The following is a 23714-nucleotide window of genomic DNA, read 5'->3' as shown; positions in this document are numbered from 1 at the left end:
TCAGAAGGAATGTCTTAAAGCTCTGAGATTCTTTCCTCCATTTGTTCTATTCTGCTATTAATACTTGTAATTGCATTGTGAAGTTCTTGTAGTGTGTTTTTCAGCTCTATCAGATCAGTTATGTTCCTGCCTATCCTGACTCTTTTGACTATCAGCTTGTGCATTGCTTTATCATGATTTTGAACTTCCTTGCATTAAGTTAGAACACGCTTCTTTATCTCAGTGAAGTTGGTTTTTATCCACCTTCTGAAGCCTACTTCTGTCATTTTAGTCATTTCAGCCTCACCCTAGTTCTGAACGCTTGCTGGAGAGGTCTTGTGGTCAGTTGAAGGGAAGGGGGCACTCTGGCTTTTTTTCAGCATTTTCGTGCCGATTCTTTCTCAGTTTTGTGGGTTTGTCTACCATCAATCTTTGAGGTTGCTGACTTTTGGATGGGGATTTTGTGGGGTTTTGTTGTTGCTGTTTATTTGTTTTTCTTTTAATAGTCTGGCCACTATTCCATTGGGCTGCTGTGGTTTGCTGTGAATTCATTCCAGACCCTAGTTGCCTCATTTTTTCCAGTACCTGGAAGTATTATCAGTGAAGGCTGCAAAACAGCAAAGATGGTAGCCTGCTCATTACTCTGGGATATCTGTCCCAGGGGATATTGACCTTTTGCTGGCTCGAATGCTTCTGTAGGAGGTGGCCTGAGACCCTGGTTGGGAGGTCAGGTGGAATGGGATCAGGAATATACTTAAAGAAGCAATCTGGCTGCATTTTGGTAGAGCAGCTGTGCTGTGTTGTGGATCCCTTCAATCCAGGCTCTCCAAGACCCTCAGTCTGGACCAGCTGAAACATCCAAACAGCAAAGATGGTGGCCTGTTTTGTTCCTTGGGCACTTCATCTCAGAGAGAAATTAGAACTCCGTTGGCCATAGAACATGGGCAGGGATAGCTGGAGGCTCTAGCTGGGAGGAATTGCCCAGGGAGGATGAATGCATGGGGGTCCCATTTAAAGAAGCAGTCTGGTCACACCTGGACAAAACAGCCATGCCATGCTAGGAAACCACCTCTGCCCCAGTTGGCTTGGACTCTCCAAAGCTCACATGCTGGAACAGCACACTCATCCAAATAACGAAGATCTCAGCCTGTCCCTCCCCAAGGGCACTGCATCCCAGGAAGAGATATGAGCTCTGTCCACAGAATATGGGGAATGGATCAGGGTCCCATTTAAAAAAGCAGTCTAGCCAAGTTTTGGTAAAGCAGCTGTGATGTGCTGAAGGATCTGTTACTCATCCAGACAGTTTGACTCTCCAAAGCCCACAGGCTGGAATGGTAGAGTTGTCCTAACACCAAAGATGGTGGCCTGCCCCTCCCCATGGGGCTCCATCCCATCTTAGGCAGGCTCTACCTTGTCTCCAGTGGCTGGCTGGAATTTCAAGTCAGTGGGTCTTATCTTGTGAGTTGCTGTGGTAGTGGGGCCCACACACTGACTGCTCTACCCACTGGATCCCATCTTAAGGGCATATATGGGCCACTTGTGTTGCCTGAGTTGTTCACCTTGGTTGGGGAATCCTGGGGCCAGAGTATGGAAAATTCCTGGGTCTCTGCATGCCTGAGCAGCTGCTCTGCTGAGAATCCACATGACTCTATGTGTCAGGCCCAAGACCCTGGTGGAGTAGGCTCATTAGGGGATATCCTGATCTGAGAGCTGCAAAGATCTGTGGGAGAAGCCTGGTTTCCCAGGGTTGCACATTCACTCCCCACTTCTCTTGGCTGGGGGTGGGAGTTCCCTTGGCTTTGTGTCACACTTGTGTGGGCCATCACCTTGCCTGGCTTTTTTTTATTCTCTATGGGTCGAGTTGTTTTCCTGATCAGTCCCAATATGAATACCTGGATATTTCAGTTGAAGGCACTGCATTTACTTGCCCCTTTCATTACTCTTTGTGAGCGCCACGTACCATAGCTGCTTCTAATCAGCTATCTTGGCCCCTTCTCATTTTAAGTTCTTTATGTTCCTGAAAATAGTATCACAATGAAACAACTAATTATTGCCTCTGTCGTAGGATTCTGCTTAATATGAAAATCATTTATTTAAAATTTTTTATAGAAATATCCTGAAATCATTTTGTATAAAGTAGAATTTAGCATAAGGCTGATATAATTTAAGGCTCTAAATAAAGTATATGTTATGAAATTTAATAATTCAATAAATATTTATTACATTTCTAATAAGTTTTGGGTCCCCTTATTGTGCAAGGATATAGCTAAGAATGACATACTTCCTACTTTCAGGCAATTTGCGAATGGTGTGCTTTCAAAGAAGGACAGTATAGTACTATAAAGGAAATTAAATCTGAAAATGCTGGGAGTAACTGAGGGAAGAGAAAACTATTTAAAGTGGTTAAGGAAAGTATATTAGACGAGATAGTCTAGATTATTCCACCAATGAACAGTCTCGGAACCATAGTCACTTAACAGCACTTATTTATTGCTGATGCTGTAGGTCTGGTACAGATGGTGGGATGGCTTATCATATAGCAACACAGGCTGTCAGAGGCTCTATCCCAACACATATTTCCTTGATCACCACAGCAAGAAAGACATGGTGAATCCCACGCTGGCTCTTAAAAGCATCTGCCTGGAATTGACATCTACCACTGCTGCTCAAATTTCACTGGCCACAGCAGGACACATGACCTGCCTAACCTCAAAGGAGCTGAGGAACTCTTATCATACTAAGAGTGTCCAAGGAGCAATACTGGAATATTTTTGGCTATCCCTAATGTCAATCTGAAAAATGTTCCCGAGGAGTTGACATTTGAAATGAGACCTGGCAGGCAATAATTCTTAACCCTCGCTGCCCATTAGAGTCACCATTAACCCATTCATCTCACAGCAATACAAAGGGATATGATTCTACTTTTATCCCTATTTTTATAAAAAAATGAAAGAAGACAGAGAGAGGTTATGTTAATTTCATGAGGTCACAAAACTAATAAGTAGAGGAGACAGGATTTTCACTCAAATAGTTTGACTCCAGCCCCTGTTTAGATTATAATAATTATGGCATTATATGTAACTAAATTAAAGTCAAGAGTGTGGCTTCCTTGGACTCCTCATCTCTACCTTTGCCTCAGACATGTATGTGTGTGTGTGTGTGTGTGTGTGTGTGTACACTGCATACATATGTGTCTACTTGTACATACATACTGCAACCCTCAGTAAACTGGACTGTTTTATGTAATGACTGCCCTGTTTGCTCTATTCCAGACACACTGGGCTTTTTGCTATTCTTTGGACTCCCAAAGCATGTTTCTGCATCAAAGCCTTTGAAATAGCTCTTTCCTCTGCCTGGAACCTGTTTCCTCGAGTTATCTACATGGTTTCCTCAACTTCTTCAAGTCATTGCTTGAACGTCATTATTTCATTAATGAAACCCCTAACCATAACATTTTAAAATTGTAGCATCTCCCTTACCTGCTTTTTTTTCCTGCAGCACTTATCTCCATCTATACATTTAAATAAATATGTTTTCTTTATTTAATATATTTTATTTTCTTTGTTCCCCTTACTAGACTCTAAGACACCCCAAAATATATGATAAGGTGAAGAACTTTTTCTGTTTTGATCTCTGATACTGTATCCACAAAGACCTAGAACATGGTTAGCCTGCAGTAGGAAGTTATTAAGCATTGGCCATGGTAACCTCAGGCTGGAGAGTTGGCCTAGGAGGGTATATGACTGGATACCACAGTGTTGCCATAGCATGTGGAGGCTGAGTGGAATGCATATCTGGGGTATTTGATGGGATGGGGCATGAACTCTCCTTCGGTGGAGGCTGCTAGTGTTTCCCCATCTCAGTGAGTCCATAAACTAATATGATCAACAGTCATTGCGGCCAAGGAGAGGAAGGTAATCTTTCTTCTCCTCGATGGAAATTTTATTTTTCTTTCTCTCACTCTTAACCAACTGCTGAGCAATCAACACAAAGAAGGGAAAGGTATAGGAGATAGTGTGGGTGGGTAGGGAAGGTGAAGAGCTCACCACACTCCACTCAACTCCAGACTGCCAGAGTCAGTCTATCCTACCCTGAAGTCAGGGAGAAAAATGCTAAATCAGATAAAGGATTGATATTTAGTTCTAGATAGGACTGTGTCTTCTAATACTGAAATAAGGTTGTTCTAATAATCAGCATTCACTGGATAATTATGGAATCTACCACAGTTTCATTAAGGGAGTCACAATCCAGAAGGATGGGTCGATTCTACGCAGTAGACTTGGAGATATGTACTGGAAAAAACTCTAAAACTGTTAATTGTTAATAACCTAAAAATTAATACTCAATAGCTTGGTTTGCTTTTATATTGGATATTATTATTCCATTTTTAGAGAGAGTAGAAATTAAGGCTCAGAAACAACAAATATAACAATAAATTAAGGGCCGTACCACCAGAAAGTATTAGCCAGGATTAAATCTCAGGAATGCTGACTGCAATGCCTAAACTTTATTGTTGAGGATATTTTCTCACATGTAGTGAAAAGGAAGGAAAAAGCAAAGGGCACACACACTATACAAACACACACACGCAATCTTTTTCTGCCCAAACGATTTTACATTGTTTCTATAAAGGTGCTGAATCCAGGTTTTTTTCTCTCTATAAGAGTCTTCTTAAACAGTTTGCTATTTCCAAATTCATGAAACTGGAATATTATCCTTGCAGCACCAAGAAAATATTAATACAGCATGGTTTGGTTGTACTCACTCCTTCATGTAGTTTATGTCCCTGTATTTTTCAGTAACAGGCAATTAATAACTAGCATTCAGCTAAAAGCTGGAATTACTTCATTAGCTTAGCCAAATTATCTTTTTATGCTGGTGATAAATAAGCAGCTATTAGCAATGATTCACATTAGTTCCATGGTTTAAAACAGCTAATTTCTTCCTGGAGGCTTTGCAACATACACACTGATACTTTTCCTCAATGTATTCTTATTATGGTACTTGTGCTAACAAGGTCACCCTCCTCTCTTGAACAAAACTATACATTTGTCTTCACTGTAGGGTGAGGCTTGGTGGAACTCACTTTATTAGAGGCAAGTATTTTTGTTTAGATATCTAGATTGGTTTAAGGGCATAGGGTGAGATATGGAAGAGAGACTAGATAGTTCAAATGTTGGATGATTTTCTTAAGGACACAAATTGTGCTTCAGGGGAAGGCAGTCATGCTGGGGAGAAGGGACCTGAAGGCCCAAGGACTTGTTCACTCTCCCTGTCACCTCTTCTCTTGTCCTTTGCCTTATCTTTCCACTTTGTTTCAGCAAGTCCTCAGATAGCCTCAAAATGGCCTCAGACAGCTTCTTTTAGAGGTTTCATCCATAGAGTGTTTGATGCTCAGTAAAATGACTGGTCCTGAGAGTTTTGCCTTATTGACTATCAGAACTTAAGTTGACATTCAATTAGTTACCAAACTCAACATACCACTGATTTATTTATAGAACATTGAAAACAGTCCTTACACAACATTCAAGTGCTACAAATGTATCAGAAGATCAGCAGATAGAAGTATATTGAAAGAATAGATTATTCTGATTGGTGGCTTTGTTTATATTCATGATATTCTTTCTTGATAACTGGAATGTATTTGACATTAGTTAAACAATGGTCTCATAGTCTAACAAACAAGGATTCCTAAACGTTTCTCAACAGAAATAATACCGCATTTTAAATTTAATTTTTCTTTTATATAAAGCAACTTTTATTAAGCAACTAAGTCTAATTTTAGCTTAAAATATATTTATAAAGGATCTTAGAGGAAACGGTTAAAGAAACAAATGCCTAGATATAACTTGGTACTATTTTCAGTAAACTCTTATTGTTAAATATAACCTGGGTTTCTTCCTGGTAGTGGTAGTGTTTCTTTTCATTCATTTTGCATCTCTTAATTAAGTCAAAGTCTTTTCTGTTTCTATTATGCTTCAGAGTCTTGGCCAGGCCAACAGAGTTTATAATAAAATGGGATAAATGCTCTTCCAAGGTCTTTTGGAACCCAAAGGAAGGAGTGACCTATGATTCCATTGGAACTTTGAGGATAAATCAGAAAGAGAATCAGAGAGAACAGCATGCTAGACCAAAGAAGGAGCATGGGGAATAAAGCCACAGAAGTAAAAATAACCTGGGAATCCCATAATCTAGGATGGGGATTGAAGATATATGGCTGGAGATACAGATAAAAGAGGACTTTGGGAAAAATCTTTAAGGTCATTGAAAGACATTCTGAAGTATTTGTACTTGATGGGCAATCATTGATAGGTGTCTTTATCATTATTAAAGTGATTTAGAGAAGATAGTGATATAATCAGATAGGAAGTCTTCCATGATCTGTTGGAAATATGACTGACAGAAATGTAGACATTAAAAAGACAACTGAGCAGGCTATTGTAATTATCAAAACTACAGAGTTTGGAAGCAGGCAGTGGCAGTTCAAATGGAAAGGATAAGATGTATTCAAATATTTGAGTCAACAGGATTTGGTGACCTTTTTGAAGGGTTGAAACTAAGGAAGGCTCCTTAGTCTAAAAGGCTCCTTAGAGAAACGGCAGTGTCCTTTCGTGAAGGAGCACATCTTCATGTCTGAACTTACATATTGTGTTAGTAACATAGTATTCCTTTCTCTAAAACTGAAAAACAACAATACTTGTTTATTGTCTATAAACACCTTGGAATGATCCTTGCTGACCTTGATAGTGCCACAATAGTGCTATCCCAAAACTCATTGGCATATAAAATTAGCATCTTGTTTGCATATCTGCATATTAATCAGAGCTCACCTGATCTAGGAGGATTCAGTTGGGCTTGGTGCCATAAGTGTCTCTCATCTTTCTTAGACTAGCAGCTGCTGGAGACATTTTCTTCTTATGGCAAAAGGCCTGGGCACGGGAGAACCAGTTCAACTGTGCATAAACATTTTAAGCATTTTTTCATTCTATGTCTTCTAATACTCTATTGGCCAAAGTAAGTCACATGGCTCATATTCAGTCAAGGGGAGAGAGATATTTTCTACCCACTGTGAATCAATGACACAGGTAGGAAAGGATGATGCCATTACAGAAGAATGAACCATTGAGACCAAAAGTAAATCCACAATACTCTGTGTGGCTGTTTTTGTTTCTCTGAGACCTTTGATCCTCTTTTCTTACTGAATAAACATTTCTCAAGTTTTTATGATTGATCTTAGGATGATTGATGTAGGGCCATCATAAGTGACCCTGATCCAGCACGTGTACGATACTGCTATATTTTGTTGACTACGTAACTGCCTATAAATAGGTGTCCAGGTTGGATTGTTATGTTCCGTTTAGGGTATCCCACTCATCAGCAATACAGCTCCACTGCTGTAGCAAATCTTAACATTTTCCCTAGAGATAGGCCCATTCCAGGATATTGACCAGCTCTGATCCTGTTTAACTTACGAGAGCAATCAAGCGCCCTACTTAAGGTGATACCATATTTGCAGTTCTTGGGAAAGAATGACTAAATAAATGTCATGGAGAGGAAGCCATAAGAGGCAGTGTCTGCCTCTGCCTGGAAATCCCGTGTGTGTCTTTGTGTCTGTCTCCACTGTCACCTGGAATGCTTTACCTTGGTTTTGTTTAAGGGTTTTCCACTGCAGTTTCTTTTTGCTCTCTCTTGCATTCCTTCCCTTCCCATAAGGTAGGCAGTTTACAGTAATAGCATTGGAATGAAGCTCTGCTTCAGGCAGGAAAGGTTAAACATTTTAAAAATGCAAACCAGATAAAATTTTAAAAAGCTCAAAATATTCTTGGAGCCACAATGCCTCTGTGCCATCCCCAGCCATTCTCTTTAACAAAAGATACTCCTCTCTTATGCAAGCTTCTCATTTGTCAGAGGAGAGATTTCCCTGTCTCCTCAGCACACACTCTGTATAATTTAAGGTGACTCACTGTACAGGAAAGTTCACCTTCCATTAGCATGTTTTCTTTAGTAAGCACTCTCTTGCAAGTGCTGTAGTGTAAACATGAGTGCCTACGAATATGAACATTTATTAAATAGCACTGATGAATATTTCAATACCTCTGGGAGAGCAATTCACAGCTCAATCATTCAGGCTGTTTTAAGTGCAGCACAGGACAATTCCACTACATCTTCCATTAATATTTAATTGCCCATTTTATTCTGTTTACCTTTTTGGTTAATATATAATTTAAAGCTCTTCTACTAAAAAGGGGGAAAAGAGAACAGCTGTTCATCTGCTTTTAACAAATCTCTGGTGAGAGCTTTTACCTCATTTAAAATTCATTGCAAAGAGTTTTTATTTAATATCAGTAACACAAAACCTCAGGTATTAAAAGTAAAACTTGGAAGTGACTCTCATGCAAAAAGCCTAGCTGTGAGTTGGGTTTGATTACACATCCATTCCTGAGTGGCAGGCATTGACAGGAAACGTCTGAATCACCAGCAATGGCGCCATGTGTCACGTCCTCATGAAATAGAATCACAGTAACTCAACCTGACACATTCTGACATGTTGGAAAGTTGTTATGCGCCCTGCAGAAAGTGAGTACTGTCATCCCGGCAATGCAGATTTTACTGAGGAGATAAAACACATATCTGCTTGCTAAAGGACAAGGGAGTCAAAGATGTGCATGGCCTCGAGGAGCTGGGGAATCCCTGAGGCACTTCTCCTTGGCCCTCCTTTGGTGGTTGCCACCAATTTCTCTCTTTATTGGTTCAGATTCCCAAGGCCTATCTCTTGTCATTTGGTACCTTTCCTTTCCTCCCAATGGGCTGCAGTTTTTGCATCACAAGTCTGTTCCCAACCTGCACCTAGTGGCGGGCACCACTTGGCATTAAAGGCACCAGGCACCAGGCCCTTTGGGTCAGTGAGTAAAACGCAACCAAAATCCACCCCAGATTCATCCTATCCTTTTTTTTCAGTCACCTGGAATCAGTTGCTTTCTCGGACAATGAGCTACATAATCTGTTTTTGTTTTTGTTTTTTTTCTGTTCAACTTATTCTCTGCAGTGGATTCATTCTTCCTGTCTACTGTGCTATGGCCTGTTGAAATATTCCCAGCATGGTAAAGCCAGCAGCAGCATGAACCTCAAAAATACCATCACCTCTGTTATTTCACTTGAGCTCAGAAGTGTCTTCTCCAGGGTGGGTTTTCCTTACCTGCTTTTGTGTCACTTAATTATTGCTTTTCCCAGTCTCTGTTAAGTTTGTTCACTTTCTTCATCGGACTCTGTCAATAAAGACTCTCACATAATGCTTCCTTACACTCATTCATTTATTCGGCATCTGAGCCAGTGTTCTGAAAATAAAAGAATTCAGTAGGAAAAAAGGAGAGAAGAAGGGAGAAAGAGAGAGAGAAAGGGAAGAGCTACCTGCTTTTATAAAGCTTACATTATTTGTGGAGGAGTCACTTGATCTTGAGCTCTCTTGATGACTAACATAGGCATCATGGCACTCTACCTCTGTCTTCCCTTGGACACTGGGATGTCCCTCTAGTTGTGTCCAGAGTGCCTCAAGATTCAGCTAGAAAAGGAAAAAGATCAAATACTATTATACACATCCCCAATGGTTCACTCTTCCCTGTATGAACACCCTCTGAGGCTCACCCAATGAGGTGATACCTGTTTCTTTACCTCTTGAATCTAGGTCATCCTTGTTACTTGCTTGGGCCAATAGAATGTGGATAAAGAAATGATGTGTGAATGCTGAGCCTAGGCCTCAAGAGGCCTGTTTGCTTCTGTTCCCTTTTGGACCCTGGCACTGCCTGGACTAGCCTGCAGAAAGATCAGACACTACATGGGACAGAGATGAGACATCTCTGCTGAGGCCCTTCTATGATAGCCACCCAGTCTCTATACATGAGAGCGGACTCAAATAAGATCAGCAAAGTGCTTACCCAACACAAGTTGACCACAGATGTATGAGTGATTCTAGCTAAAACCAGAAGAAATTTCCTGACAGGAAAGGCAGAAGGCCAGTTCTCCCATATATCTGTGAGCAGTAAAATTATATAACGTTTTAGGCCATTAAATATGGGGGTGGTTTGGTATGCTGTAATAACTAAATGACAAAGGTATTCTCTAAACTTTTCTTATAGTCCAGTTAGGTGAGGCATACTCCTATACTCTCTGCCTCCCTTATCCTGTGGCAAACTCCACTCAACCAGATCTTAGAATTTGACTATCTGAATTTATTTTTTAACTTTTTTCAAGTTTCAGGCCCAGACAACTGGATCAAATCCCTTAAAAAATGAGCTCAGACCACAGTGAGCTAGAAGTAAAATGAGAACCAAAGGCTGAAGGAAGGGGAAAGATGTGGTTTAAATTTATTGGAAGAGAGAATTGTATAACAGTTTGGATTGATTTATATCTCATCAGAAAGGGCTCACATATCTCTGGGTATAGTCATTTACCGGCTTGAATGGAAAAACTGATGCCATGATGTAACTGTACACAGTTCAAATTGTGGTTACAACTCACATTTCCATCCCTCTTCCCCCATTATCCTCTGTATTAATTCAATCACAGAAGTTAGGTGGGTTATGGGGAGACCTATTAAGTCATCTTGTTTTTTCCCCAAGAGCCATATCTGAGTTTCTACCCATAGTGTATTATATGCTTTCTCTAATATGCTTAAAAATGGCTTGAGCAATGGTCTACCCTAAAAGCTTTAACTGGAAATATATTCTATAAGCACTTTACCAGAAGAGAAATTAATGCAGAAAAAAGTAATTGGAGTTTTATCTGACCAAAGCCCACATAAGCAAGGAAATTTAGAGTAATGTTCAGATCTTCTTCCTCTCTTCTCCCTCCCTTGCTCTGTGTTTTGCTGCAGAAGTATCAGATACCTTTCAATGGGGCCTAAGAGAACATTAGGGTTAGAGTTAAGTCTAATAATGATTCAGGGGCTACTCAATTACCTGGCTGTTCTGAATATCCTAGATATGGCCAGATCCTCAAAGGTTTACCAAAGTCAGCAGATCCAGATGATTTGTAAGGAGAATAATTTGATAATCACAGTATTTTATTGTATTACAACTGAGCCCATGCAAACATATTATAGTTAATTATAGTAAATTATGCCCTTAGGAGTCTCGAATCCTGGGTTTGGCCCTAGTGTCATTGCTTTAACTTTATATAGAATATCCTTATTCTTAAAATATCAGAGTAGAATAAGGTAATCAAGACTGGAGTAATTTCAGAGCTGGATAGATTTTCAGCATTTCTACAATAGCTGGTGAGGACTCTGGAGTTGAGAGGACATGAGTATGAATCTCCCATAAGGGTTAGCATCATCTTGGTCAAGGTTACCTAAATATTTAATATCTCAATTTTCTTATTTTTCAGGTAAAGAAAATAAGATATTTCTTCTATAATTGTTATTAGGATCAAATAAAATAATGTATGTTAAAGGAAATAGATCAGTACTTCCCCAAGTGTGTTGTTAAAAGGGGTTATGTGTATAAAGTACTCTGTGGGAAACTGTGTCAAGTGAAATTAAACAGTTTTCTTTGCTATAGGACTTCATAGAGTTTTAATAGACTAGAAGTCAGAGTGAATCTCATGTTCTAGATTCATTTGACTATGGCAGTACAATATCAGTAGGAAAGGCAATGTGCAGAACATAGACAAGTGTCTAGAAATGTTAATCTCCTTGCCTGTTCCTTCATCATGGACAGGTTCTAGTGGCTTGGTAAGCTCTTAAAGATGGATCTGTTTTCTGATTTTCTCTACTCCTTCCTCTAATGTTTCCACAGTGAGGAGATTACTAACTTAAGTATGGTCATCCTTTCAAACCTATGAGACTAAGCTTTGCTGCTCTGTGCATAGGATGTTGTCCCCAGTCCTCAAGGCCTCTGTTACAGTCTAAAAAAAGTGGGGGCTTCTGTCCACCTGACATCCTTTGTCCCTGTCTCTCTATATTTGCTGTTGCAAGCATTGTGTAGATCTGAAGTAACTGCTCTTATGTAGAGTGGATGGTGTTGACTGTATTGATACTTACTATTTTAACTATATGCATGTGAGACAGCATACCCTCTTACATATGTATTAGTATGTTTATCTGTTTGCTGATTTCTAGCCATAAGTTTAAAAAATAATATTTATTGTTGGTAATAATGGAATGATTAAAATGCATAATTGAAAAAGGTCCAGTATACCATTCCAGATCATGCTTGCTAACATTAAAACAAATCCCCTTGATAAGAAAATTCAAATAATAGTAAAAAATAGGGAATTAAAAGTAAAATGCCCTGTAACTAGACACGTATAGCAGCTTTATTCATAATTGCTTAAACTTGGGAGCAACCAAGATGTCCTTCAGTAGGTGAATGGGTAAATAATCTGTGGTAGATCCATACAGTGGAGTACTGTTCAATGCTGGAAGAAATGAATGGTCAGACCATGAAAAGATGTAGAAGAACCTTAAATGCACATTACTGAGTAAAAAAAAAAGCCGATCTGCAAGGGCTATGTACCGTATGATTCCAACTGTATGACATTCTGGAAAAGGCAAACAGTAAAGAGATCGGTGGTTGCCCAGTGCTAGTGAGGGGACAGGGATCAATAAGCAGAGCATAGAAGATTTTAGGGTAGTGAAACTCTTTTGTTTAATACTATAATGGTGGAACCATGTCATCATACATTTGTCCAGACTCACAAGATGCACAGCACCAACAGTCATCCCAACTGTGAACTGTGGACTTGGGCAGTAATAATGCATCAGTGTAGGTTCATCCATTGTGAAGAATATCCTCTGGTAGGGAATGTTGACAGCTGGGGAGGCTATGCATGTGCAGGGGTGGAGCATATATGGGAACCCTCTATACTTTCTGCTCAATTTTGCTGTGAACCTAAAAATAAAGTCTATTTAAAAAAAAAAGAAAAAGTCAAAGTCTCTCTTTCTCACATTGGGCTCACTTTCTTTTTTTTTTCTGCCACTTCTTTTTCTTTTTTTTAAATTGCATTTTAGGTTTTGGGGTACATGTGCAGAACATGCAAGATAGTTGCATAGGTACACACATGGCAGTGTGTTTTGCTGCCTTTCTCCCCTTCACCCACATTTGGCATTTCTCCCCAGGCTATCCCTCCCCAGCTCCCCCCCACCACTGCTGTCCCTCCCCATTCCCCCTAATAGACCCCAGTGTGTAGTACTCCCTTCCCTGTGTCCAAGTGTTCTCATTTTTCATCACCTGCCTATGAGTGAGAATATGCAGTATTTCATTTTCTATTCTTGTGACAGTTTGCTGAGAATGATGTTCTCCAGATTCATCCATGTCCCTACACAGGTCATGAACTCATCATTTTTTATTGCTGCATAATATTCCAGGGTGTATATGTGCCACATTTTCCCAGTCCAGTCTATCATTGATGGGCATTTGGGTTGGTTCCAGGTCTTTGCTATTGTAAACAGTGCTGCAATGAGCATTCGTGTGCATGTGTCCTTATAGTAGAATGATTTATAGTCCTTTGGATATATACCCAGTAATGGGATTGCTGGGTCAAATGGAATTTCTATCTCTAAGGCCTTGAGGAATTGCCACACTGTCTTCCACAATGGTTGAACTAATTTACACTCCCACCAACAGTGTAAAAGTGTTCCTTTTTCTCCACATTCTCTCCAGCATCTGTTGTCTCCAGAGTTTTTAATGATCGCCATTCTAACTGGCGTGAGATGGTATCTCAATGTGGTTTTGATTTACATCTCTCTAATGACCAGTGATGATGAGCATTTTTTCATGTGTTTGTTGGCCTCATGTATGTCTTCTTTTGTAAAGTGTCTGTTCATATCCTTTGCCCATTTTTGAACGGGCTTGTTTTTTTCCTATAGATCTGTTTGAGTTCTTTGTAAATTCTGGATATCAGCCCTTTGTCAGATGGGTAAACTGCAAAAATTTTTTCCCATTCTATTGGTTGCCGATTCACTCTAGTGACTGTTTCTTTTGCCATGCAGAAGCTGTGGAGTTTGATTAGGTCCCATTTGTCTATTTTGGCTTTTGTTGCCAATGCTTTTGGTGTTTTGTTCATGAAGTCCTTGCCTACTCCTATGTCCTGGATGGTTTTGCCTAGATTTTCTTCTAGGATTTTTATGGTGCCAGGTCTTATGTTTAAGTCTTTAATCCATCTGGAGTTAATTTTAGTGTAAGGTGTCAGGAAGGGGCCCAGTTTCTGCTTTCTGCACATGGCTAGCCAGTTTTCCCAGCACCATTTGTTAAACAGGGAATCCTTTCCCCATTGCTTGTTTTTGTCAGGTTTATCAAAGATTGTATGGTTGTAGATATGTTGTGTTGCCTCTGATGCCTCTGTTCTGTTCCATTGGTCTATATCTCTGTTTTGGTACCAGTACCATGCTGTTTTGATTACTGTAGCCTTGCAGTATTGTTTGAAGTCTAGTAGTGTGATGCCTCCCACTGTGTTTTTTTTTACTTAGAATTGACTTGGCTATTCGGGCTCTCTTTTGGTTCCCTATGAAGTTCATGGTGTTTTTTCCAGTTCTGTGAAGAAAGTCAATGGTAGCTTGATGGGAATAGCATTGATTCTGTAAATTACTTTGGGCAGTATAGCAATTTTCATGATATTGATTCTTCCTAACCATGAACATGGAATGTTTCTCCATCTGTTTGTGTCCTCTTTTATTTCGTTGAGCAGTGGTTTGTAGTTTTCCTTGAAGAGGTCCCTTACGTTCCTTGTGAGTTGTATTCCTAGGTATTTTATTCTTTTTGTAGCAATTGTGAATGGCAGTTCATTCTTGATTTGGCTCTCTTTAAGTCTGTTATTGGTGTAAAGGAATGCTTGTGATTTTTGCACATTGATTTCATATCCTGAAACTTTGTTGAAGTTGCTTATCAGTTTCAGGAGTTTGTGGGCTGAGGCGATAGGGTCTTCTAGGTATACTATCATGTCGTCTGCCAATAGAGACAATTTGGCTTCCTCCTTTCCTATTTGAATACCCTTTATTTCTTTTTCTTGCCTGATTGCTCTGGCTAGAACTTCCAGTACTACATTGAATAGGAGTGGTGAAAGAGGGCATCCTTGTCTAGTGCCGGATTTCAAAGGGAATGCTTCCAGTTTTTGCCCATTCAGTGTGATATTGGCTGTTGGTTTGTCATAAATAGTTTTTATTACTTTGAGATACGTTCAATCAATACCGAGTTTATTGAGGATTTTTAGCATAAAGAGCTGTTGAATTTTGTCAAATGCCTTCTCTGTGTCAATTGAGATAATCATGTGGTTTTTGTCTTTGGTTCTGTTTATGTGGTGATTTATGTTTATAGACTTGCATATGTTGAACCAGCCTTGCATCCCCGGGATGAATCCTACTTGATCATGATGTATAAGTTTTTTGATGTGCTGTTGCAATCGGCTTGCCAGTATTTTATTGAAGATTTTTGCATCTACGTTCATCATGGATATTGGCCTGAAGTTTTCTTTTCTTGTTGAGTCTCTGCCAGGTTTCGGTATCAGGATGATGTTGGTCTCATAAAATGATCTGGGAAGGATTCCCTCTTTTTGGATTATTTGGAATAGTTTCAGAAGGTATGGTACCAGCTCCTCTTTTTGTATCTGGTAGAATTCGGCTGTGAACCCATCTGGACCTGGGCTTTTGTTGTGTGGTAGGCTCTTAATTGCTGCCTTGACTTCAGACCTTGTTATTGGTCTATTCATAGTTTTGGCTTCCTCCTGGTTTAGGCTTGGGAGGGCACAGGTGTCCAGGAATTTATCCATTTCTTCCAGGTTTGCTAGTTTATGTGCATAGAATTGTTTGTAATATTCTCTGATGATAGTTTGAATTTCTGTGCAATCTGTGGTGATTTCCCCTTTATCATTTGTTACTGCATCTATTTGGTTGTTCTCTCTTTCCTTTTTTATCAGTCTGACTAGTGGTCTATTTTGTTGATCTTTTCAAAAAACCAGCTCTTGGATTTATTGATTTTTTTGAAGGGTTTTTCGTGTCTCTATCTCCTTCAGTTCTTGCTCTGATCTTAGTTATTTCTTGTCTTCAGCTGGGTTTTGAGTTTTTTTGATCTTGCTCCTCTAGATCTTTCAATTTTGATGATAGGGTGTCAATTTTTGATCTCTCCACTCTTCTCATATGGGCACTTATTGCTATATATTTTCCTCTAGAGACTGCTTTAAATGTGTCCCAGAGATTCTGGTATGTTGTGTCTTCATTCTCATTGGTTTCAAAGAACTTCTTTATTTCTGCCTTCATTTCATTGTTTATCCAGTCAACGTTCAAGAGTCAGTAGTTCAGTTTCCATGAAGCTGTGTGGTTCTGAGTTAGTTTCTGAATTCTGAGTTCTAACTTGATTGCACTATGGTCTGAGAGACTGTCAGTTGCTTTGCATTTGCTGAGGAGTGCTTTCCTTCCAATTATGTGGTCAGTTTTAGAGTAGGTGTGATGTGGTGCTGAGAAGAATGTATATTCTGTGGATTTGGGGTGGAGGGTTCTGTAAATTTCCATCAGATTTGCTTGTTCCAGGACTGAGTTCAAGCCCTGGATATCCTTGTTAATTTTATGTCTGGTTGATCTGTCTAATATTGACAGTGGAGTGTTAAAGTCTCCCATTATTATTGTGTGGGAGTGTAAGTCTCTTTGTAGGTCCTTAAGAACTTGCCTTATATATCTGGGTGCTCCTGTATTGGGTCCATATATATTTAGGATCGTTAGCTCTTCTTGTTGTATCAATCCTTTTACCATTATGTAACGACCTTCTTTGTCTCTTTTGATCTTTGTTGCTTTAAAGCCTATTTTATCAGAGACGAGAATTGCAACTCCTGCCTTTTTTTTGCTCTCCATTTGCTTGGTAAATCTTCCTCCATCCCTTTATTTTGAGCCTTTCTGTATCCTTGCATGTGAGATGGGTTTCCTGGATACAGCACACTGATGGGTTCTGGTTTTTTATCCAATTTGCCAGTCTGTGTCTTTTGATTGGTTCATTTAGTCCATTTACATTTAGGGTTAATATTGTTATGTGTGAATTTGATACTGCCATTTTGATGCTAGCTGGCTGTTTTGCCCATTAGTTGATGCAGATTCTTCATTTTGTTGGTGCTCTTTAGCATTTTGTATGTTTTTGGTATGGCTGGTACTGGTTGTTCCTTTCTAGGTGTAGTGCCTCTTTCAGAAGCTCTTGTAAAGCAGGCCTCGTGGTGACAAAATCTCTGAGTACTTGCTTGTTTGCAAAGGATTTTATTTTTCCTTCACTTATGAAGCTCAGTTTGGCTGGATATGAAATTCTGGGTTGGAAGTTCTTTTCTTTAAGGATGTTGAATATTGGCCCCCACTCTCTTCTGGCTTGTAAAGTTTCTGCCAAGAGATCTGCTGTGAGTCTGATGGGCTTCCCTTTGTGGGTGACCTGACCTTTCTTTCTGGCTGCCCTTAGTATTTTCTCCTTCATTTCAACCCTGTTGAATCTGATGATTATGTGCCTTGAGGTTGCTCTTCTTGCAGAATATCTTTGTGGTGTTCTCTGTATTTCCTGGACTTGAATATTGGCCTGCCTTGCTAGGTTGGGGAAATTTTCCTGGATAATATCCTGAAGAGTATTTTCCAGCTTGGATTCATTCTCTTCATCACATTCTGGTACACCTATCACACATAGGTTAGGTCTTTTCACATAGTCCCACATTTCTTTTCTTTTCTTTTTTTTTTTTTTTTTGAGATTGAGTTTCTCTCTTGTTACCCAGGCTGGAGTGCAATGGCGCGATCTCAGCTCACTGCAACCTCTGCCTCCTGGGTTCAGGCAATTCTCCTGCCTCAGCCTTCTGAGTAGCTGGGATTACAGGCATGCGCCACCATGCCCAGCTGATTTTTTGTATTTTTAGTAGAGACAGGGTTTCACCATGCTGACCAGGATGCTCTCGATCTCTTGACCTCTTGATCCACCCGCCTCGGCCTCCCAAAGTGCTGGGATTACAGGCTTGAGCCACTGAGCCCGGCTATTTCCTGGAGACTTTGTTCATTCCTTTTTGTGCTTTTTTCTCTGATCTTGGTTTCTCATTTTATTTCATTGAGTTGATCTTCGACTTCTGATATTCTTTCTTCTGCTTGGTCAATTTGGCTGTTGAAACTTGTGCATGCTTCGTGAAGTTCTCATGTTGTGTTTTCAGCTCCTTCAGTTCATTCATATTCCTCTCTCAGTTGTCCATTCTTGTTATTTCCTTGAATCTTTTTTCAAGGTTCTTAGTTTCTTTGCATTGATTTAGAACATGTTCTTTTAGCTCATGGAAGTTTCTCATTACCCACCTTCTGAAGTCTGATTCCGTCATTTCATCACACTCATTCTCTGTCCAGCTTTGTTCCCTTGCTTGTGAGGAGTTTTGGTCCTTTGTTGGAGGCGAGGTGTTTTGGTTTCGGGTGTTTTCCTCCTTTTTGCACTGGTTTCTTCTCATCTTTGTTGGTTTTTTCACCTGTCATCTGAGTAGTTGCTGACTTTTCAACTGGGTCTCTGAGTGGACACCCAGATTGTTGATGATGAAGTATTTCTGTTACTTAGTTTTCCTTCTAACAGTCTAGCCCCTCTGCTGTACGGCTGCTGAGGTCCACTCCAGGCCCTGCTTATCTGGGGTACACCTGTAGCATCTGCTACAGTGAGGGATGCTACCAGTTTCTTCTTCTGCTATCTTTGTCCCAGAATGATGCCCGCCAAATGTCAGTCTCATCAGTCCTTTTTGAGGTGACTCTTTGGATATACAGGGGTTATGGAGCTGCTTGAGGAGACAGTCTGTACTTTATAGGAGCTCCAGTGCTGAGCTGTGAGCTCCGTTGATCATTCAGGGCTGTTAGACTGGTATGTTTATGTCTGCTGCAGCAGAACTCATAAAACCCCATTTTTTCCTCAGATGCTCAGTCTTGGGGAGTTAGGGCTTTCTTTATGAGTATGCATTGCACGGTCCTGCCCAGCTAGGAGGCAGTCTAGTCACTATTTGCCTGCCGAGGCTCCACCCTGCTGCTGTGGGGTCCGCCCTGTTGCTGTGGGCTCTGCCCTGCTGGCAGAGTCTCTCTGTTATGGTGGGTTGCCTCGGCAATGGCAGGCTGCATCAGCAATGGGACTGTTCCTCAGTAGGGGCGGAATGCCTCGGTAATGGCAGATGCCCCTCCCCCACCAAGCTGTACCATCCTGGGTTCAGCCATGCCCGCAGTGAAACTCTCAACCCAGAGTGTTTCAAATTGCTGTTTTGTTTGTCCCTGTGGGGGTGTGACCCGCCGAGCCTGAACACCTGGCTCCCTGCCTCAGAGCCCTTTTTATCCCTTTTCAAGTTGAATGGTTGACTCTCTCCCAGGTGTTTCAGTTGCCTGCTGATAAGGCACCAGGATCTGTGTGATTTCCCGTGCAGCGACCCACTGCGCTGGCTCAAAGTCACTTCCCAGGAATCTCCTGGTCTGGCTCACTGTCCAAGTCCCGTTTAATCAGATGGATATGCTAATCTGCCCTCCCAAATCTCAGATTGCCAGTTTAACAAGGCACCCAGACCAGTGCATTTTATTTTGTGTGGAGTGCCGCTGTACTGCAGCGCCAGCTGAAACAGCCGCACCAGCCGAGACTGCTGCGCTGGCGTCCCGTGTCTCTCCTACACCTGGGAATTTCCCCGTTCTGTGGGCAACAAAGATCCGTCTGGAAATGCAGCCTGCACTCACCCTCTGCGTCTTCACTGAGAGCTGCAATCCTGAGTTGCTCCTACCATGCCATCTTCTTTCCCCCACCTTTTCTTTTTTTTTTTCCTTTTTTTTTTGAAATGGAGTCTCACTCTGTCGCCCAAGCTGGAGTTCAGTGGTGTGATCTTGGCTCACTGCAATCTCCACTGGGTTCAAGCGATTCTCTTGCCTCAGCCTCCCAAGTAGCTGGGATTACAGGCGCCTGCCACTGTGCCCAGCTAATTTTTGTATTTTCAATAGAGTTGGGGGTTTCACCATCTTGGCCAGGCCGGTCTTGAACTTCCGACCTTGAGATCCAACTGCCTCGGCCTCCCAAAGTGCTGGGATTACAGGCATGAGCCACCATGTGCGGCCTGGGCTCACTTTCTAAAGGCAATCAAGTCTTACATATCTTTTTCAGACAGAATTACTATACATAAACTGGCAGTACACATATATGTACATATGTATCTGCTTCTGCATGTAAAACACATGTTCTTTCATTTATACAAGGGAATCTTATGTCTCTTATCTTTGCATTCTAATGGGTAAAAGTAGTATATCGTATTTGTTTGAATTTACATTTTGAGTTTTAAATAAGGTTTAGTCATTTTTCATATGATTAATACTTCTTTGCATTTGTCTTCTGTATGCTTATCCTTTGCTCATTTTTGACTGAGTTATTCCATTTTTAAAAATTATAGGTTTGTATAGTTTTTTGTAATTTAAGAAAATTACCCTTATTTTTAACACATGTAAATTGAAAAAATATTTTATATGTGATATATTTTGTAAAATGTTTCCTATTTTGCCATTACCTATTGTTTATTTTTGTCATAGAGAAATTGAAAATTTTATACTGTTAAATTTATTATTCATTGTTTTTATATGTTCTTAATCATGTGTCATAACCAGAAGACCTTTTATGTTCTAAGATTATAATAATTTTATTTGAACTTTTATTGAGAACTTCTGAAGATTCATTCTTTTTACATTTAAACCTTTGTTATAGCCACAATTTGTTTTGACATAAAGGATAATAGAAGAATTCAACCTTTGTATTTCCAAACAGCTATTCAATTGTTTTGACCTCATCTATAGGCAACCCTACTACATTTTAATTAGTATCCCACATGTAGTTTGTTCTACATTTGAATTCTCTATTAAATTATTTTGTAAACTCCTCTTCATAGTAGTTATCATTACTTTCCGAGAGAGCATTTCCCAAGAAAGAAATAAAATAAAAACATATTTGAAGTAGAATAAGCTGGGTTTTTGTAAGACTGAAGATTCATTATAAAATGAAACTTTTAGGCCTAACAATTTACCATTCAAATGTTTAGACATACTTACTGAATTAGAAAATTGTATGTGTGTCTATATTTGTAAGTGTATGAGAGAGACAGACAAACACAGAGACAAATGCGGAGAGAGGATTTTATCCATTTCATTGATGTTAACACTTTAACACTAGCAGTAAAAGAAAAAAAATACTAAAACTGGTTATTTTACACATCCCAAACTCTAGCTCTCAACAGGGTAACTTTATTGTCAGGTTGCTATAATACTAAAGTGATAACAAGCTCTGTAAAAATAAACATTTTTATTCACCAACTGGAAAGAGCAAATTCAATGCAATTTACACAATTATCTTCCTTAAATTTCTGTGTAGTGAGACAGTCTTGCTATTCCCATTTAAAGATGGCTGGGATAAATAGAGGTAAATCTTCTGATTAAAACCAGAAATGAATCAGTGTAAGGACTAGAACCAAACCCCAAAGGAGACAAGTGCTCTCTGTAAAACAGATACCCTCAGTGGAAAGAGCAAGGCTGGATATTTGCTTGGCTTAACTTAGTTGTTGCTGTTAAAGGACACTAAAGTTAACGATCACAGCTAATGGGGAAACCTCACAAAGCATGTGAAACCTTCAGCAAAGCTTTCCAAAATGGCTCGACTTTACTTCCAGCATCCAAATGTGGGTATAATGATCCCTTAGAGATTATTAAATTAGATCAATTTTAAATTTTAAATAAATCAAACTGAAGCTTCAGAACTATGGGGTAGGGCCAGGAGGATCCTCTTTATCTTTGGGCAGTTGCAATTATGCTTCTGTGTTTTCACAATTTTCAGAGAGGAACTTGGGAGTAGATTCTAATCTAACAGTTCATTTCCTATATCAAAAGGCATGGTACATATGCTCTTTCCTTTCTGATTATATCCTTCCTAAATGTTGTTCTTTCACCAAAATTAAACTATTTGGTTGTTACCTTTCTTAAAGCTGGGATAGTTCCATTCAGTTATGATAGTCACTGTCTAAGCCCCTTGCTTTTTATGAAAATAACACAAATTCAAAAATGAATCTCTTAAAAACCTGTTTCCCATTCCTTTCTGATACTTCTTGTCTGCATTTATCAGATGAAATATACTCTGTCTTTATCAGCAGTAGCACTATTATCTACCCACTTCCAAATTCTCATGCTTTCAGTGGAAGGAATCTGATCCCCAAATTGGACAAATCTCTAGTCTTTTATATTTGTAAAGACAGCTGCAAGTAATTGTTTAGTGTCTCTACTATTTCCTTTTCCATTGTCTCTAATTCCCCCTGTTATTATTGTAAGTGCACACAATTTTTCCTTGATGTTTGCCCTCTTAAATATACATAAGCACTTGTAAAACATTTTTTAAGAAATTGGTTATAATGTTCTGTTATTTCTAGTGCTTACTGTTTAAATTTTATCCTTTAATTTTGGATTACCTGTTTGCAATTGTCACCTTAAAAAGCCAGACTTTTTCATTTTAACTTAATGACTAATTTTTTTAAACCTTTTACAATATAGGTAACTCAATACCCAGAAGAACAGAACAAAACACCTCACCAGCCAAATCCACTTATGACCCTCGAAAACCTTTTAAGTGACCAGCTAGAGGCTCCAGGGAAGCTCCTTTTCCTTCTCATTCGTCTCTGCCAGCCTGAGTATGCTGATTGTCCTCCAAGCTTCAGCAAAACCAGTGTTGCCATCTACTTGGGTCCTCTGTCTGGAGTCATATTCAGGCTCACCTAGTTCTGGATACACTAACTCTGCTGAAAAGCAATTTGTAAATTCTACACCTTATTTAAAACACTAGAGATATCTTATCAGGTTGAACAGTTCACTTTGTTTCAAGCTGTGCTAGAGAAGCACTATTTACTTTTCAGTGTCCCAGATTGTCAAAATCCTTGGCACTGCTTTTCACCACCATCATGGTGGGTGAGGAAGTACAAGTGTTATAGAGAAGAGATCTAGAGACTGCCCAGTAACTCAGACAATGATTTAGCAGTGTGGTTCTGCTCATAGCCTCCCACTATACCACGCTGTGACTCCAACACAGCCTTTGCCTAGGACACTCTTCTACTGGTCCTCCTCTTTCCATCTTACATAACTTGTACCCATTTCTTATTTTAAGAAAATTTTTATTTTTGTATGCATGCACTTAGATCAGATGGCCAGCTATTTCCACAAGGCAGGTTAAGGCTAATATCAGTGCCTAGTTTTCTTTCTTCAATTCCCATACTTAGAGTCAATCACTTTTTAGTCTTTTACCTTATTCTTTGGGTATTTACATTTTAGGTATTGTCTGTTGACTTCCCAGTATGGAAGATGAGCATTTGGTTCTCCCTTACTGATCACTCTCTAATATGTCTATTCTAATATCTCTATCACTCTCCCATTCTCTATTCTCCCAATATGGTAAAATTATAGTTTTGATTAGATCCATATTTAATATTTACATTATTATTACCATGTACACCATTTATACCTGAATCATGTAGTAAACTATGATTATATTTTCTTACCTAACCTGATTTTTTCCCCCCTGTGGATAAAATAATTCCCCCCATCAACCTTTTTCTTTTTCTTTTCTTTCTTTCTTTTCCTTCTCTCTCTCTCTCTCTCTCTCTCTCTCTCTCTCTCTCTCTCTCTCTCTCTCTTTATTTCTTTCTTTCTTTGTTTTATACAGGGATTCATTCTATTGCCCAGGCTGAAGTATAGTGGTGTGATCATGGCTCACTGTAGTCTCAAT

The sequence above is a fragment of the Callithrix jacchus genome, chromosome 1 (assembly GCF_049354715.1).
Source record: "Callithrix jacchus isolate 240 chromosome 1, calJac240_pri, whole genome shotgun sequence".
Taxonomy (NCBI): domain Eukaryota; kingdom Metazoa; phylum Chordata; class Mammalia; order Primates; family Cebidae; genus Callithrix; species Callithrix jacchus.
Note: the sequence above shows the minus strand (reverse complement) of the source record.